General features: G+C 46.7%; 1 protein-coding gene across 4 annotated transcripts in view; it reads left to right on the plus strand.

Moving 5' to 3' along the window:
* Positions 1 to 5,086: 5,086 nt before the first annotated feature.
* The window catches only part of BACH2 (BTB domain and CNC homolog 2), a 359,456-nt gene continuing 346,283 nt past the window's right edge, over positions 5,087 to 18,259 (plus strand). For all 4 annotated transcript variants that reach the window (XM_072832052.1, XM_072832049.1, XM_072832054.1 and 1 more), the window contains exon 1: positions 5,087 to 5,370. The gene's annotated coding sequence lies outside the window, so the exon portion shown is untranslated. The remainder of the gene's footprint in view (positions 5,371 to 18,259) is intronic.

The raw sequence follows: 18,259 nt of genomic DNA on the forward strand, positions 1-18,259 counted from the left end.
CATTGCCCTCTGCCTGTTTCCCCATCTTCACTTTCCCAGCACAGCAAGGGAGTGGTCCCCATCTACTGCCTCTACTTCCCCTCCTCCCACTCACTCTCCAATCCACTCCAGCCAGGGGTGATCCCCACCGCTCTCCTCTATCAAAGGCACCAATACCCTCCAGGGTACCAAGTTGAAAAGTCAGCAGCATTGACATAACTGATTACTCCCTGATTCTCAAAACATTCTCTTTCACTTGACTCCAAGTCTCTCTCTCCTTTCCCTCACTGGCTGCTGTTTCTCAATCACTTTGGCTAGATCTTCATCTTCTTCATCCACTGAACTCTAAAAGTTGGACTCAATGTTGGGTCTCAATCCTCAAACCCCTTCCCTTCCCTTCCCTTCCCTTCTCTCTCTTCCCATGTTCCCATATTCTCTATGCTGATGACACACAGATTTCTATCTCTAGTCCAGACCTCTCTCCTGAAGGCTAGGTTCTCATATCTCATTGACTACTCAACTTTTCCATCCACATCCGATGTCTGATAGGCATCTAAATTTTACTACATCCAAACCCCAAAACTTGAGCTTTCCCTCCATACTTGTTCTTCTTGTAGCCTTCCCTATCTCTGTTAGGGGAAGTCTCCAATAACCAGTTGTTCACGCCCAAATTCAGAATTCCCTTTGACTCCTCTGTCTCTCACATCCCACAACTGAATCATCAGTAAGTCCTGTCTGATTTACTTTGAACATATATCTCAATTCCATTTATAGTCATCACTGTAGTCCAAATTACCATCACCTGTCTCTTAGCCTATCTCAATAGCCTCAATAGCCTCCTAATAGTCTGTACTTCCACACTTTTCCTCCCCTTCCACTTCACAAACAGAATGATCTTTTATGAGTAGGGGCCAATCATGCCCTTTCTCCACAGAAACTCCCCAAAATATCGTCTCATTTCACTAAATTATAACCCTGCTGCCTATCCCTCTGGCAGCATCTCCTGCTACTTCCCTTCCTATTCTTCTGTATTAGGCATAGTGGCCTCTTTGCTAGCCCTGGAACATGCCAAGTCCTCTCTACCTTAGGGCCTTTGTATTTGCTCTTCTCCATATCTGAAAAGCTCTTCCTCAAGACAGCTTCAGAACTTGCCCCCTCACTTTATTTGTATCTCTGCTCAAATATTCTCATCAGGGACGCCTCCCTTGTCCCAACCACCCTATCTAAGAATGGATCCATCCTTATCACTCTTGAGCTCCCTTTTACATACTCTATTTGTTTTTACAACACTCTTCACTTCCAATTATTATAACTTACAACCTGATGTTATATAATATTAACTGTATATACTATTGTCTATAGTTATATTTGTATATCATATATTACACACACATGCACACGCACAAGCTCATTTTCTCCCTCTCCCATCCCCATCTCATCACTAGAATAAGAATTCACCATTCCAGCTTGTAAAATAGTGCATGCCACATAATAGGGGGCTCAAAAATTATTGAACAAATTACCAAACCTATTCAAATTTCATCAGTTCTCCCAAGTGTCACCTGTGCAGTGCTGAGTTGAAATTTAATGGTTTAGATCCACCTTGAAACATCAGATTTTGAAATAATAAACCTTACTCATAATTCTGAAGGAATTTGACCAATGAGTAGAACTCAGATTCTTCCTAACAGAAGTTCCTTCAATACATCTGTTGCTCTTGGCTTTGGCCTTCTCCCCCTCTAAACATCTTACTCTGTTCTCTCTCATTGAACATTAACTTTGTCCTGCTATATCTTTTTTTTTTTTAAGATTTTATTTTTTTATTTCAGAGAGAGAGAGAGAGCCAGAGATATCGAGAGAGAGCACAAGTGGGGAGGAGAGGGAGAATCAGGCTCCCCACTGAGCAAGGAGTGTGACTTGAGGCTCAATCCCAGAGCTCCCCAGATCACGACCTGAGCCAAAGGCAGGCACTTAAAAGACTGAGCCACTCAGGCGCCCCGTCCTGCTATATCTTATTCAAGATACCACATTTAAAATTCTGCCTACTGTTCTGCCTAAGGGAAACCATTATATCTTCTCAACATCATCAGATCCTCTAATTGGGTGTTGGAGAGTAAGAAAATCAAGGACTTGTGAACTGTTCATTTCTTTCTTCTTCCTTTGCTCATTTTTTGTTTCCCGAATAATTCTTCCTAACTTATTTTTAAAAAATCAAGGAGATGTATAGAAATAATGTTTACTGACTTCAATGCTATGGTACAAATTTATTATCCTTGGAAATCATATCCTGCTTAGAAATGCATCACAGATGAACCCATATTCTGGATCAGTGCACATATGTAATTATACAGAAAAATATATATATCAGGAAAGGCTGAATGTTGCAGATACAGGAAATAAAGTGACCTCTACCTAAGGTACTGCCATGAATATACAGAGGGAAGAACCTGCACCTGTTTCACATTGTAAATGCCTCGAGTGCCCAGAGCAGCACCATAAACCCAGAGAACGGCCAGCAAACAGTCACTAAAAGGGTACTAAGGCTGTCCACAGCCTAATCCATGTTATTGGACAGTTAAGACTGACCAATACTGGGGCAGCCCGGATGGTTCAGCGGTTTAGCAAATAAAAAAATCTTTTAAAAAATTATATGAAATTAGTATTGGACACTCTTTTTCTTAAAGATTTTATTTATTTATTCATGAGAGAGAGAGAGAGAGAGAGAAAGAGACAAAGACACAGGCAGAGGGAGAAGCAGGCTCCATGCAGGGAGTCCCATGTGGGACTGGATCCCGGGTCTCCAGGATCATGCCCTGGGCTGAAGGCAGCACTAAATCGCTGAGCCACCAGGCTGAATACATCTTATAGGCTTTAATTCAAGTAACCTACTTCTAACTATTGAAGAGGAAATAACAAACTCCTTACTAGGCTTCAAGCTCCTCAAAGGCAATGGTTTTGTGTTATTCATAGCCCCAGAGCCTCATGATTGCAGTACTGGATGTGATTTTAGAGGTCAACTAGTTCTAATCCAACCACCTTGAATGACTAGGTAATACAACCTATCACAGTTGCATTTGTTTTTTTCATCTCTAACTGCTGTCCCATCTCACACATGATAATTTCAAATGAAGCAAACTCCAGTCTGAGTCTTTGGCAAAGTAGACTAATTGAACTGACCTAATAGCCTTTGTTGTATCCATCTGGGATCAGAAGCAAGGTGGCAAGATCAGCTCGCAGTAGTGTCCCTCTCTTCCCGCGCCCTCCCCTCCCCACTGCCACCTCCCACACCAATGTGCCCAATTCCTCACAGCTGGCTTGCTTGAAAAGAAATGAACTGGCATGACCCTCACAGGGTTCTTCTCAAGCCTGGCTCTAGAAAAACACTGACTGGTGCTATGAAAATGCACAAAGTTACCGCACTGACACTCAGATTACTTACAGGGATGAAAAATGCAGACACATCACCATCCACAAGACTAAGAACTGGCCCCGCCAGAACCGACCAGAGACCAGTATTCTCAGTCCCGGCCAGGGGGCCACGCAGGGACCTCAGAAGCAGGGTGTTTTGTCCAAAGGGGCACCAGAGCCCAAAGTCAAGAGACTGAGATTTCCTCCTAGCTCTGGGGCTTCTCTTCATCTGAAAACCCTTAGAAGCTAGCAGAGAAAAACTCTCCGTGTGGTTCTAGACCACACGGACAGGCCTTACAATGGGGTCAGAAAAATTAGCTTGGCCCCTTTCAGCTTCCTTTGGTCCATCTCTTAGCTTTCCACCAAGACGGTCAAAATGGGGCCTTTTAAAACTCTGCCCTCCAAAGAAGGTGGCTCAGGGCATACCACTTTGGCTGGTATCACAAGACTCCCAGGGCAATGCTTCACTGCTTCCTCAGCATATGCCAGTGCCCATTTTACAGGGGGGATTTATGATCCTCCTCTCAGTAGAGCGAGCCAAAGTTTTATAATATTCATTAAAAATCAGCACCACATGTAATAATATGGAATCCTGGCGGTACACAAGGGGGCCAAGTTATAGGTGTTCAGGGAAACGCAGCAGAATTTCTCGGCCTTGGCAGGGGTAAAGTTGCAGGCACCAGCACTGCACTAACACAACCTTCTTTTATTGCAAATGTTCGTTCAGTCTAAGTCCTAATTACTTTCTGTAAAATCCTCGCCACCACCAAGCTTCCTTCTGACGGGGCAGCCACACCACCGACGGCCTGAAGCAGCAACACCCAGGCAGCCTCCAGACTCAGAGGCAGGGGAGAGGCTGGAACACAGTAGGGGTTGGGGCTGGGGCCCAGAGCCAGGCTCTTCCTTTACACTTCGCAATTGCTCTCGCCCCTTCTCGAACAAGTCGTGGGGGCCTACAGGCTCGCTCAGGAGGCCCCGGGGGTGAAGCCTTCAAACGTCAGCGCAGCGGGTGGGTCGGAAGCTGCTCTTCCTTGCCCCGCCCCCACTCACGAGGGGGCCCGGTCGGCTGGGTGGGGGCCCGCGGAGCATCTTTTCCCGCCCCTCCTGGGAAACGCCGGACGACCCAGGAGCCCCAGGTCTCGGTTCCTCTGCCCGCGCTGGGGCCCTGGGCTCTGCAGCCCTCCCCACGTGCCACTGCCACCCCTACCGCCGGCAGCGCCCCCGCACCGTCGCCTTTCGGGGGGCCCTGGCGAGTCCCGAACAAGGCCGGCCCCAGCCAGGCGCTCAGGCCGGCCGGGAGCCGGGGGTCGTCCGCGGCGCGCGGCTGCACAAAGCGGGGAGCGCAGCGGCGGCCGAGGCGCGCCCCCTCCCGCGAGCCGGCCGAGCGCGCGCCCCCGCCCCCGCCCCCGCCCCCGCCCCAGCCCCCGGAGCGCCATTCGCGGAGCGGCTTACGCTAGTCGCCGGGCGTACGGCGCCCCAGCGGCCGGGGAGGTGCGCTGCCCGGCTCCCGTAAAGTTATTGTGAATGGGGAGCGGGTGACGTCAGCGCCGAATGTCAACAATGTAGCGATTGAGAGTGTGGGCGTTCCGGGGAGAGCGCGAGCCGCGCGGCGCGGAGCAAACAGCGCCGAGCCGCCGCCGCCGCCGCCGCCGCCGCCGGAGCAGCAGCAGCAGCAGCAGCAGCGACCGTGCACGCCCGGGCTGCGGCCGCAGCAGCGCGAACGTGAGCGCCCGCCGCCGCCTCGCCACCCCGCCTGCCCACTCCGCGGCCGCCCGGCCTCCCTCGACCCTTCCCCTCCCCTCCCCCTCCCCGGCACACTCGGGGGCTGGGAACCAGCTGCCATGTGATGCGCGTCCTCTCGGTGAGCTTTCGGTGACCCCCGAACCGCCCACCGCGCCGGCTCCCTCGGGGCGGGGGGGCGGCCGCAGGCTGGGAAGACGCTGGGAAGAGGAGGCGGAAAAGGACGCAAAGTTCTCGGGCGAGGTGAGTCCCCGGCGCCGGGTCCCGGGCCCCGGCGGGCGCGGCGCGGGGCGGGGCGGGGCGGCGCGGCGCGGCGGGGGCAAGTGTGCGGGGGGCGCGGGGGCGCGGGGCGCGGGGCCGGCGGGGAAAGCGCGCGCGGAGGGGAGTCGCGGCCGCCGGCGCGCAGCCGCCCGCCGAGCGCGCCCTGCCCGTTTTTATGGCATTTTCTAGGAACGGGAAGGGGGTGGGAGCCGCGCCGCGCCGCGCCGCCTGTGCGCTCTCGCCGGGCTGTTTACGGCGGGCGACGCGGCATTGTATTTTGCTCGCGTCGACGGGTGTTTTGGAACAGCAGGGGGAGGAGGAGCAGAGGGTAAGAAGTCAGGCGTGGGGAGGGCGGGCTGGGGGAGGCGCGCGAGCCGGAGCCGCTGTCAGACCCTCGGCCCGGCCCCCGGCCCCCGGCCCCGGAGCCCGGCCCGGCCCGGCGGCCTCTCCCTGCCCGCGGCGTCCGCGCCCGGGGCTGCTCTGCAGGGACTGCGGCCGCCGCGCCTTCGCGCTCAGCTGTCAGGCGCCGCCGTTGGGCACCGGGACCTCCGCGACCGGCGCGGCCCCCAAGCCCAAGTTTAGGGTCCCGGGGAGAGGCAAGCCGGGGGGGGGGGCGCAGCGCGGACCGCGCGGAGCAATGGGTGGGACTCCCCGCCGGCCGGCGGCCGCGCTGTCCGACTGCGCCCCGGCGGCTCCAGCCCGGGGCTCGCCCGTCAGGCCGGGAAGCCCCGCACCTTCCTCCCCCCGAGAGCGTGCATGAAATCGGAGTGCAACGCGCACACGCCCTCTTCTTCGTCCCCACACCTGGGTCTGCAAGCTCCACCTAGAGCAGGAGTTTGCCCGGAGACGCCCCCCCGCCCCCCACGCCGGGGCGCCCCGTGGTGGCCCCGTGGCCCTCGGCCCTCGGGCGGGGGCTCGGCCGGAGAGGGCGGCGGGCGGCGCTCACGGCTACCCCGGCCGCCCGCGGAGGGGCCTCGAGTGAGCATCTGGGCCACCGCGGGCTGGCGGACGGCTTGCGGGCCCTCGAGCCGTGGGAGGAGGCGCGCCGAGCGGCTGCCTGCGAAGGGGCCGCGCCCCCTGGGCTTCGGGGCTTGGGGACGCGCGGGGTATCCCCAGCACCCTCTGGCGTGTAGGCGAGTTTGACAACTTGGGGGGAAGTTCCGGTGTAGACGCTGCCCGGATGGTTTTGTCTGTGGCCGGAGAAGGCGCGCCTCGCAAGCTCTTGCGCCGGGTCCCCGCGGTCGCTGCGAGCCGTGGCCCCGAGAAAGGGGAGGGACGAGGGCGCCCCCCCGCACCCCCCCCGCACCCCCCCCCGCACCCCGTGCTGAGCCGCAGACGCCCCGCGGGCCCGCGGGTGGCGAGACGCGGCGGTCCTGGCGTTGCACCTTCACCGTCTGGTGCTGCAGAGGCGCTCGGTGTGCACATTGCATCTGTTGAGCCGCTTTCACTCCAAAAGGGCAATTACTTTAGAATAAAGATCCTTTTCTGCCTAGTGGGAACCTTGGCGGAGATGATGCCTAATGAGATATTTTTGCTTTTGTCTGTTTAAGAGTAAAATCAGAGATGTTAACTCTGATAACGGTTTGCTCAGATCATTAAAATGTAGCATGTAGGAAAGGCATGTCGGGCTGCGAAGCCCTGGCTGACATGAAGGGAGCTGAGCGTGAAAGGCTGCCACTCTTTTGGGGGGGGATGGTGGGGGAGAGGGCTATTTTGGTGAGGCAGCGGGCGTCTTGCTTCAGATGTGAGATTTGCCCCACCCTGGTTCCCTGGCAGCTCCCGAGTAAATGGCATTTTTCATTCTTGCAGGTAGTAATAAACGTGAGTCAAAATGACATCTTGTTAGAATTAGTCTTTAGTCTGTAAGAGAGATTGCTAAATTACAGTGTTGCGCTCAAACTGCTCCAGTGAAAGGTCTGTCAGCGTTTCCATTATAGATTCCGTTTTTCAGGAGTTTATAATTTCACCGCAAAACTTGTGGTGGCTGAGAGGTTTTTCCCTTCCAGTGTTCTGGTTCAGAAAATACATCGATTGCCCAATTCTGTCCTATTTGCTGTTCCCGAAACTTCGAATGCCATTCGGAAGTGTGTGTGTGTGTCTGGTGTGTGTGTGTGTGTGTGTGTGGGGTTCCCCCAAAATGGAATATGCCACCATGGAATAAAGTACTTTTGTTAGAACACACTTTATTTATGCAGAGCAGTATTTTCATTTTTGGATTTTGGAAGGGTTTAGGCTTGACATTTGGTAATCTTAAGTGTGTTAATTCCTCTGGTATCTGTCGATTCTGCAGGTGGATTGAAATGTCAGTTCGTTCTGTATATGCCAGGATTAGAGGGAAAAGCATTCTCCTCATACGTGTGTTTCTGAACTCCTAGCTAAATTATAAATACCCTTGTTTGTTACTTTTCTGCTCCTTGTAGGTTGCATGGCAGGATCTGCCCTAGAGAAGAAGGGCAGAGGCAGACGGGGAGGGAGGGAATCCGAACAACCCCCTCCTCCCCCCCACCCCAATTCACTTTTCAGTATCACTAATGCCTGGGAGGAAACCATTTATTCTCTTTCTGTTGAATCATGCCTTTGACTCAGTGTCTTCAGGCAAGTCCCTCACAGTCGCTCACCTCTGGCTGCTGTGTGAGGGGCTTAATTATTTGCAAACTGCCTTGAAATCCCTGGATGAAAGGCACTGCATAAGTGCAAAGTATTGTTATTCAGATATGGAATTTAATGATCCATTACAGTTCATCAGGAAATGCACTTTGCAGTGATGGTAGGAAACGTTTCCACCTGATAGAGGGTAATAATAACTGCTTAAAAGTAGGTTCAGATTACAGATGAGACAATTAACTCTAGCCATGTGCTCTTCAATTTGTTGCAATTCATTTTGTGATCAAAGTGAGTCGCAGAGAGCCAGATGGTCAGGTTCATGTTCAAATCTCTCCTAGGCCAGCCCTTCACTTCTGGGCCCGCTGTCTGCACAGCCGTCGGGACTTATTCATTAGTGCTTGTGAGCTGTTCCTCAGAATGTATGATCGGGGCTCCTGTGATGCCAACAAAAGGGCTCAGGCCAATCTATATTGTTGGGAGCGGTTTAATTTTACTTGGATTAACTCACGCTTAGTGTCTCTGGTTTGGATCCAGCCTTAACAAGGGAGGAGAGAGATCCTAGAGGCTCTCTAGCTCAGCTGTGTGGGGCTTTCACTCCCCTACCTTTTGTACCTCAGATTTCAGGGGGTATGGTATCTGGCTTGTTGTAAATGCAGGCTTCATTGCCGAATGAATGACGGAATACTTGGAGAAATAAATACCCTTCCTGTTTTGCTGAGGGAGTGTGGTGTGGGACTAGCTTTGTGGGCATGTGCTTGCTCTGTTGCACCCTCCTCCCCTGCTCAGAAGGATCTCACACTTGGTTGAATCTTCTGTTGTTAATCATCTTGAAATCCTGAATAATTCTTGAAGTCAGAGCCCTTCATTTTCATTTTTCACTCTCCTGGTGAGGAGGAGGGCATAGCATAGAGGGGCAGGCAACCGCTACTTTGTCTCAGCTTCTTCTTGTCCCCTGAAGCCAGGTAGGAATGGGAGGGAATGCTGGCTTTGTGTTACCATGTCGTCGGATTTATCCAAGAGAAGCTGGGTATCTGGACTCTTCTGTAGAATCTCTGATTTTAAATATCAGCTTAACATTTTTGAATGTTGAATAAGAATGTGCACAATAGCTAGAGCTGACCTGCAGGCAGCCTGTCTTCTACCACTGAACTGGCTAAAACATCGTGTTGTTTTAATATTTCTGTATCTGGGGACGCCTGGATGGCTCAGCGGTTGAGCGTCTGCCTTTGGCTCAGGTCCTGATCCCAGGATCCCGGATCGAGTCCCGCATCGGGCTCCTTGCGAGGAGCCTGCTTCTCCCTCCACCTATGTCTCTGCCTCTCTCTCTCTCTTTCTGTCTCTCATGAATAAATAAATAAAATCTTTTAAGAAAATATTTCTGTATCTGGCTATTTTCTAAAGGCCTGGCACATAATAGATGATTTATGAGTCTCCACCAAGTAAATGGTTATAGCTTTCCAAAAAGTTGAAAGATGCAAGAAAAACAGAATTTGAAATCAACACTGAGTCCCGCTCAGGAATTGATAACTTTCTTTTTGATAGAGAATGCGACATGAAAGGCCAAATGCTTAATGCCATGGGCACCATGTAGTCCTCTTGCAGGTAAATAACCCATTGCTTTTGAATAACCTGTGCTCTATTTAGTTGTTATTGACCAGACGGGGTAACTTGGTTGTGTGATGCCTGAGGACCTACATGAGAATTTGACATTGGAGAACACCCACTAAAATAATAGCTGTGATTTATTGAGCTCTCATTATATGCCAGGAACAGAGTTACCTCCTTTACCCCTTATATCTCATTGACTCCTCAAAGCAGCCCTGTGAAATAAGCATTGTGCCCACTCTACAGAGGAGGCATTTTCTCATTTTATGTTGCAAAGAATTTCATCTGGATGCAGTGTGTTTTCTTGACTATCTGAAGGTTATTCCCCATCCTATCTTACACAGTCCAGCCATAAGTCAATGACCAGGTGTGAGGTGGGGACCGTAGTAAACAGAGGACATGGTTCCTGCTCTCACATACAAGGAACAGAGAACAATTCCGGATGTAACGACTTTGTCAAAATCTGTGTGTATACAACAAGAACTGCATTTGCCTCCCTGTTCCTCTGCTTTTCCTTTTTTTTTTTTTTTTTAGGATTTTATTTGTTTATTCATGAGAGACAGAGAGAAAGAGGCAGGAAGAGACATAGGCAGAGGGAGAAGCAGGCTCCATGCAGGAAGCCAGATGTGGGACTCGATCCGGGAACCATGGGATCACACCCTGAGCCAAAGGCAGATGCTCAACCGCTGAGCCACCCAGGCGTCCCTCCTCTGCTTTTCCTAACTGAATGTTAAAGAAGCTCCAGTGACATAGGACCCTACCAGAGGCACTAAAAGATCAGAAGCCAAGGCTGGTTGTAAAAATTTGCATTTGAGGGGAAAAGAAGATAAACTTCTGGCTTAGCTGGAGCCCCATTGGGCAAAGCAGCACTAAGTCCTTGGGAATGACAAAAAATTGCTCTTGTTTTGTCAGTGGCAGTGACCTAGTTCTGGCCCATCTTTAAATTTTATGTAAATATTTACAAATCGTTCAAGTCCAAACTGAAACCTGCTGTGAACTAAACATTTTGTAAATTCAGAGAGATTACCCCCAACATTTTTTTCTTTTGGTCTAATACATTTCATAGAAAAGTAGTTTTCTTGCCAATTCAGTGTTTTTCCTTTTACTTTTTTGTCTTTTTTGTTTGTTTGTTTGTTTCCTGCTAATTTCAAATGTCTACCTAAAACTGAAACCTAATCTTACCATCAGCATGCTGCTCAGTTTCCCTAAAGCTGGAAGTATCCTCAGAAATCACTGCTCTGTCCTTTTCAAGGACCATTTCTTTTTTTAAAGAATATGGAAATTGAACCTTGTCCTCCTAGTGGCACTACTTCACAGGAGGCAGGAATTTTGCCTTTGTTTTTCCTTGAGCTATTTTTTTCCAAAATAATAAATCTCCCCAATCTGAAAGCATTTCACGTACTCTAGTCATTCTAGTCATTGGAATTACAGCCAAAATGTCTCTCAGTCTTCCCCCAGTGACTTCATAATCATCATTTCTTCAGCATATTCCCCTGGTTAACTTCTCTTTTGTTCTTAGCCTGATAATCAATTGTCCTTTGGTTCTGAGATATGTCATTTCCCCTCCCTGACCTTTTTGTTCATCTCCCAAAGGCTGTAGGACGCACTGCTGATATCCCTAAGAGCTGGCGCTTGGTTGCTAGCTCCCTCCTATCTTTGTGTCAGTTTTATCTTCCCCTTCCCAAGCATTTAAATATCCACTGTCCAGCACTCCCATTCTTCTCATAATTGTTTTCCTTTGTCCCCGAGTCTACAGCTAGCGTATGACAAACTCCAGGTTCGTTTCAGAAGAAATCTTTTTGAGTGTCCAGGTCCTCCGTCAATTCTAGTCTTGCACTTACCCTCTCTTCTTTCTCTCCTGTCATTTTCCACAGATGCTTCAGGAGTTCCCTCAGGACTCTGCATGAGTGTCACTCAGAAGGCTTATTAGATTGTGACTTTGGAGTTTAAAGTTGGGAGAGCCCGGAGTGGTTATCCCTATTCTATAAGTAGGAAAGCAAGGTGAAGGTGGGTACTTAGCAAGTCTCCTTGGTATCCCGGGAGTCACACATGATTGGCAGTTTTTATTTTCTTCCCATTCTGTATTTTCTTGATCAACAAAACCACTTAGATGCAACTAAACAGGCCAAGAGTTCATGGTGTTAGGTGATCAGAGGCTTATGGGGAGCAAATGCACTCCTGGTTCCCTGTTCTAGTGAAGAATGGCGTCAAATAGGGGAGATGACAGGGCACCTGGGTGGCTCAGTAGGTTAAGCATCCAACTCTTGATTTCCTTCAGGTCATGATCTCAAGGTGGTGAGGTCAGCCAGCATCAGGCTCCTTGCTCAGCGGGGAGCCAGCTTGAGATTCATTCCCTCTCCTTCTGCCCCTTCCCTGTGTGTGTGTGTGTGTGTGCGCGCGCACGCATACACATGCACATGCTTTCTCTCTTTCTAAAATAAATAAATCTTAAAAAAGTAGGAGAGATGACATTAATTAGGTAGTGACAGATCACCCACTACATGTTCTGTGAAGGAAAGGTATTCCATGCAGCAGAGGGTGTCATTGGGGGATTTCACCAGATTAGGAAGTTGGGGTAGCCCTCCCTGAGGAATTATGGAGTGAAATGCCATCAGGGCCAAGCTGAAATTTCGGGCTTGCCATTTCCTCATAGCCTCCTAATCCTATTAATTCACTACTATCTTTGGCCCTTTGGAGTATTGCATAAACCATGATATAACCCTTGGGGCCATTTTGGCAAATAATGGTTCCTGTATACAGAGTCCAGAATTGATTTATTTACTTGTGTCTTTAGAACCTGATAAAAACAGAATTGTTAATTGCCAAGAATGTGGTTTGTTTTCATACTTGGAAAAAAATTCAAGGTGGCATTTTTATTTTGAACATACTTTGAGTCATTCTTTTTTTTTTTTTTTTTAAGATTTTATTTATTTATTCTCGAGAGACACAGGGAGGCAGAGACACAGGCAGAGGGAGAAGCAGGCTCCATGATGTGGGGAACCCAATGTGGGGGACTGGATCCTGGGACCCCAGGATCACGCCCTGAGCCAAAGGCAGACACTCAACTGGTGAGCCACCCAGGTGTCACTTTGGGTCATTCTGACATTAAAATGATTAGAAGTTACTCAGACATCCCTCTCAGTTGGCTGGTATGTGTGTGACCTAGGCAGGGGTCTTTAGTGAAAATGTGAGGCCAGCTTCTGTGTGAAACCCCTGCTTATTAGCTCAGAGCAAGTTTCCAGCCTCTGTAGACCAAGAAGGATTATTTAGACTATCCTTAGCACAATTTAGAAATTTTGACAGTATCTATTTATTTTAATTTAAAGCATTTTTAAAAATATTTGTTTTAGAGAAAGAGTGTACAAGTGGGGGGAGAGGCAGAGGCAGAGGGAGAGAGAGAATACATAAGCAAACTCCCTGCTGAGCGCAAAGCCCAACTTGGGTCTTGATCTGAGATCTCTTGAGATCATGACCTGAGCCAAAACCAAGAATTGGTGCCTCCATAGACTGACTGAGCCACGCAGGTGCCCCAACAGTATCTTTTTAAAACATATTACCGTACTGTATGCTAAAATTCTTTTTCTTTGATGATAGCTAACCTATGTTGGGAGCTTCCTATTTGTGTTACTCATATTAACTCATTAAATCCTTTTAACAATCCAGAGCTAGGTGTGATCATTAGAAGCTGAGGTACAAATGTCACCCAGCTAATGAGAGGTAGAGCTGGTATTGGAAACTAGGTGTCTGAGGCTAGAGCCTGTTCTCTTAACCACCTATGCTATTTTGCCCCCTCCCCCTCTCCCCTACTTTTATTTTTTGCTCTCTAGCAAAAGTTCTCAGAAGTGGAAGTATAGGCCAACTCACTCTGAAATATTGGATTATTTTGTTGATGCCTATTTGAAAGATAAAATAGAAAAATAATGTGTCAGGGAACTTCAGTGAATGTTAGTTTTGTGTTTCATATGATTCACTTTCTAATAATTTCATTCCTCAGGTCTAATGGTCCATTTGGGGATCAGAGAGCACAGTGGTGATCTAAAGACAAGAGAAGAACTAGACAAAGAACATGAATCCCATGGCTCTGTCCCCAGGATTTTCTTACAGTTCAAGCTTCTGCCTTTTGTTAAGTGATGACTTTGTTTTTAGCTTTTCTTTCTCTTTCTTTCATTCTTTCTTTCTTTCTCTCTCTCTCTCTTTCTTTTTTCTTTTCTTTTCTTTTCTTTTCTTTTCTTTTCTTTTCTTTTCTTTTCTTTTCTTTCTTTTCTTTTTTCTTTCTTTCTTTCTTGATATAGGAAGGGTGAAAGAAACCATTTCTTTCTTTTTTTTTTTTTTTTTAGAAACCATTTCTATAATAGGTTTCTTTCTACCCAGGTGGAAGATTTTCATCTAGAACCAAATCCGTTAGAGCTCCTAATTAGAAATATTAGCTACTAGTAGCAGATAAAAGCAGGTAACCTTTGCTCTCATTCTAGTCAATTTCAGGAAGAGATTATCTTGCCAGATTAGCATGTTGCAACTCTCAACTGGGGATTTGAATGGTTTTAAAGGACTCAGCTAGGCAGTTGGTTTGGCAGTGACCTGATCACCCCAGTTAGCAGGGTCACTGTTGAGAATGCTGACTCAGCTCTGCCCTGGGATGGTCATCCAACTTGTCTTCCTTAGTCAAGAGGCATCATTCTTGGGAGCCGCTGGAACATCAAGCATACATTTGAAGCTCAATTTGGAAAATGATCTAGCGTATGAATGTATTGTGCTTATTTTTCAGTATTTAGTTCAAATTTTGGAGATGGCTAAGTGAGGAGATGCTTAGTGTGTCACTGTTGGAGGTTTTAAGTGATTAAAAAAATCAAGCAGATGAGTGCATAAAGATTTCTATGCAAACAATGATGAGCTTAAATTAAAGCTGCTGATTTTGTGTGAGAATTACTTGCATTGATTTGTAGAATATCTATATGGGTTCAAGATTCCATATTATGCAAATGAATGAGCCCTGAAGAGTCAAACTGTGAAAAAAAATGAAATTAACTATAAAGATATTATTACCCATTCAGCAAGTGGAAAATGCAGACATACTTAGAGTTAACCCTTACTTTTCATATATCTCCTTGGGAAGATCAGTGTCAGGGATGATGATCCTTTCTGCAGTTGTAAAGCCAGGCAAGGTTTGCTGTCAGTTCTTCCACAGTCCTCTTTCCAACCTTCTGACTCCATCCTATGCTGCTTTGCAGCCACCAGTACCCTTAACTAGTCTTCTTGTTCCCTTTCAGAACCAACCTCAGAAAGGGATTTTATGAAACCAGTTTTACTATGGTATAAATAATAGCATACCTGGTACCATTACTTCTTTCTGAAGCATCAGCATATTAATAGGAGACAAAGCCAAAGAAGTGAAATTCTGTAGATGGAAATGGTTAAGATTTCACATGCTTTTAAGCTGGTTGGAGGACATCTCTGAGTGGAGAGAGGGCTGTTTATAAGTCAATCCTCGATAGAGAATATAGATAAGCAGATTAGAGGATAAAAACCACTGTAATATTAAAACTATAAAGGACCAATGATTTTTAATGTTATAATACATTTGTCAGGGACACCTGGGTTGCTGGTTCAGTGGTTGAGTGTGATCCCAGGATCTGGGATCAAGTCCCACATCAGACTCCCTGTGAGGAACCTGCTTCTACCTCTGTGTCTCTGCCCCTCTTTCTTTGTGTCTCGAATGAATGAATGAACGAATAAATAAATAAATACGTTTGTTAGTGAACATCACCTTCCTCCTGCCAAATACTAGATCCGATTACATAAACCTGTGTAACAAGATGGTGTGTTATTTGACATTTAAACAGAGCTTCAGGGGAAAGCCACTTGGTTTATAATTAGGAATGTTTGTCATTCAGTAGCAGTTAACCCAAAATACTCTATTATCCCTAAATGTTGCATTTTAGGAGGCAAAAAAAGCAATGGACCCCACTCAGCTGCTTCCTGACCCTACTTTATTACTAAGAATTGAGTTGATATATTTAAAAACTGTCCTATGCTACTAGCAGGGTAATGACATCTGGATGTTTGGAGAAGTTGATTGACTAATGAAACCATGCTTATTTTAGGTAGACATGTTGCTTGCTAAATACTCAGTCATGGAGTTGCACTGCCTTGCCTGGTACCCCTCCCCCAAGGTAACCTCCTCCAGCAACCATGCTATGTTGAGTTGATGGTGCCATCTAGTGCCAATCTATGGAACTGTCCTGCTGGACTTGTTCTTCCTTTGCTGGGCGAAGAGTACCCCTCTCTGGGAGTACACTGCACTGTGGGGGACCTTTCTCTAATTCCTACCTTTCCTCTGTCTTCAGAGTTTAGTTATACCCTAATGCCTTCTTTTCTCCATAACTCCATTTCCTTCTCTTCCTCATTCACTAGTATCCCCTTTTTGTAGCCTTTCTTCTATTTTCTCTTCCAACTCTTGTTCATTCTTTTTTGAAGAAAAAAAAATCGGTGCTCACAACTGATAAAGATTTTTCTAAAGATATGTTATGCCAAAGTAAGAGAGTGCCTTGCATTTTAAAGTGAAATTAATCATTTAAACCATGTTAAAAGAACCAAAGTGAAACGAAAGACAAAGTCCAAAAATCTTATTTAGAAAGACTGTCCCCTTATCTTCCTCTTATTAGATGCTTCCTCAAAAGTAGTCAATCAAGAAGGTGGTTTGTTTGTTTTTAATTGGTTTTGGAACTATTGTTACAGTATTACTTTCTCTTTCTAAATTGCAAATTTAACCTCTCACTCGTATTTTACATTCAAGACAGTTCCATGGACTATTCTGGAACACCATCTCACTGGCATGACATTGTCTCTATGGAAAAATGTGTTCCAAGTTCCAGACCACCAGGTTTCCTGTAGATTTTTGGGTCTTGTATTAAATGAGAGAAGAGAGATGAAAGACGTGTAGGACAAACCTGAGATGTAATTACCCTACAACGTTTGTGGGATCTGAATTAGCGTACAGGTTTAAGTCTCCCACATCAAACAGTAGATTTTAAATTTCCACTTATGTTAAGCATCTTGATATTGTGGGTTTGAAAGTAAGTCCCCTCTGAAAAACAGGAACTGTGCTTGTCTGTTACCAGTTTTTTGTGGTCAATATGGCAACTATTTTGATTTTTCAGAAGGGAGGAAAAGCAGTTAAATCCAGTTAAAATTAAAACCAGTTAAAATTAACTGGCTTGTGAGATTTGAATGCAGCTGTTCCACACATCACAACACCGACAGTGAGTTGTTTGTTTATTACCACTATTAATTATTATTAGTCGTTGCTACTTTTTGAGCAGTGGCATATAGATTATTTATATTTTTGGTGTAACCTTGGAAAATAGAACTGCAAGGGTAGAGAGGTTCCTGTTTGCTAATTTGCATGTACCTTGTTTTGATTTTTGCTGGGTAGGTGTGTGCACCTTATGTATGCAAGAGTAATTTAGCATGTCAGCAGTTTCCTACCAGAAGCGCTTGCTGACTCATGCAGCTGTTGCGGCACTCAGCTGGCCGCACTGTAAACTGCCCACAGTACCAGTGCTGTCCTTGGAGAGCACCCGGGCCGTTGAGCGGCTGGCAGGCTATTTTCAGATCTGTAGTCATTGCTGAGCTGGGTTCCCTTCTTCCAACAGCCAGTCATATCCTTTGCATTGTAGGGTAGGCTGTTGGGCATATTCCTACCTTTGTAGAGGCTGCCTAAGAATCATGGCATTTCTGGGAGTCCCTCAGGAGAATGGCTTTTTTCCCCTTCATTTTAGTTTTCTGGGATTCTTTAAGGGAAGAAGGGTAAGGGGATGATATTAAGGGAAAAGATAGATGCTATTATTTTTTTCCCTCGCGCTAGAAAGAACTTTCATAAACCTTTAACATAGGTTTACTTAGTGTAAATGAAACCTGACCTACTTCTCCCACCGTGAGGAGTGTTGTGCCTTCAGGGGGGAGGTAAGAGAGTGGGTGCTCAGTGGCTGGCCTGACACGGTTTTGTGTGGTTCAACCCCTCAAGTGATGACAGAGTTTGTTTATATCTGTTGCATGTTATTAAGGTTATATATATATATATATATATATATATATATATATATATATATACACACACACACACACACACAACAACCTGACCTCAGTCATTTTAAATCTGGCATGTATTTTCAAAGATGGTTTCACTGTTTGTTTTTGGAGTTCAGTTCTGCTTATTTTCATCAGAAAGTGTGAAATGTTACTTTTTTGAGGTTTCTAAATAAACTTCCTTTTGCAGATACAAGTTGATCAGATCAACCTAAACCATCCTGAGAAGGGGGAATAACTTGAGATCAGGTGGGGAAGGAAAGCTTTGCACATCCTTGAGGAGTTCTCCTTTTTTTTTTTTTTTTTTTTTTTTTTTAGCTTCAGTAAGCATTGTAAAGCAGCTTTGACCAGTAATAAAGAAAAAACCAAGCCACAGTGACTGTGTGTAACATGATGTTGATGGAAGTTCTTGGTTTCCGCCGATACAAATGACTCATCAGTATCAATAGAATTGTGACTTCTAATAATAACACAGTGCAAGACCTTCACAACATGTGGTTTTAGCCCTAGCTGTTAGTGAAAGGTTGGAAAATATTAGTTTGAGCATTTTTTTTCTGATCTCATGATTTCACCCAAG

Source organism: Canis lupus, chromosome 7 (genome assembly GCF_048164855.1).
Source record: "Canis lupus baileyi chromosome 7, mCanLup2.hap1, whole genome shotgun sequence".
Classification (NCBI taxonomy): Eukaryota; Metazoa; Chordata; class Mammalia; order Carnivora; family Canidae; genus Canis; species Canis lupus.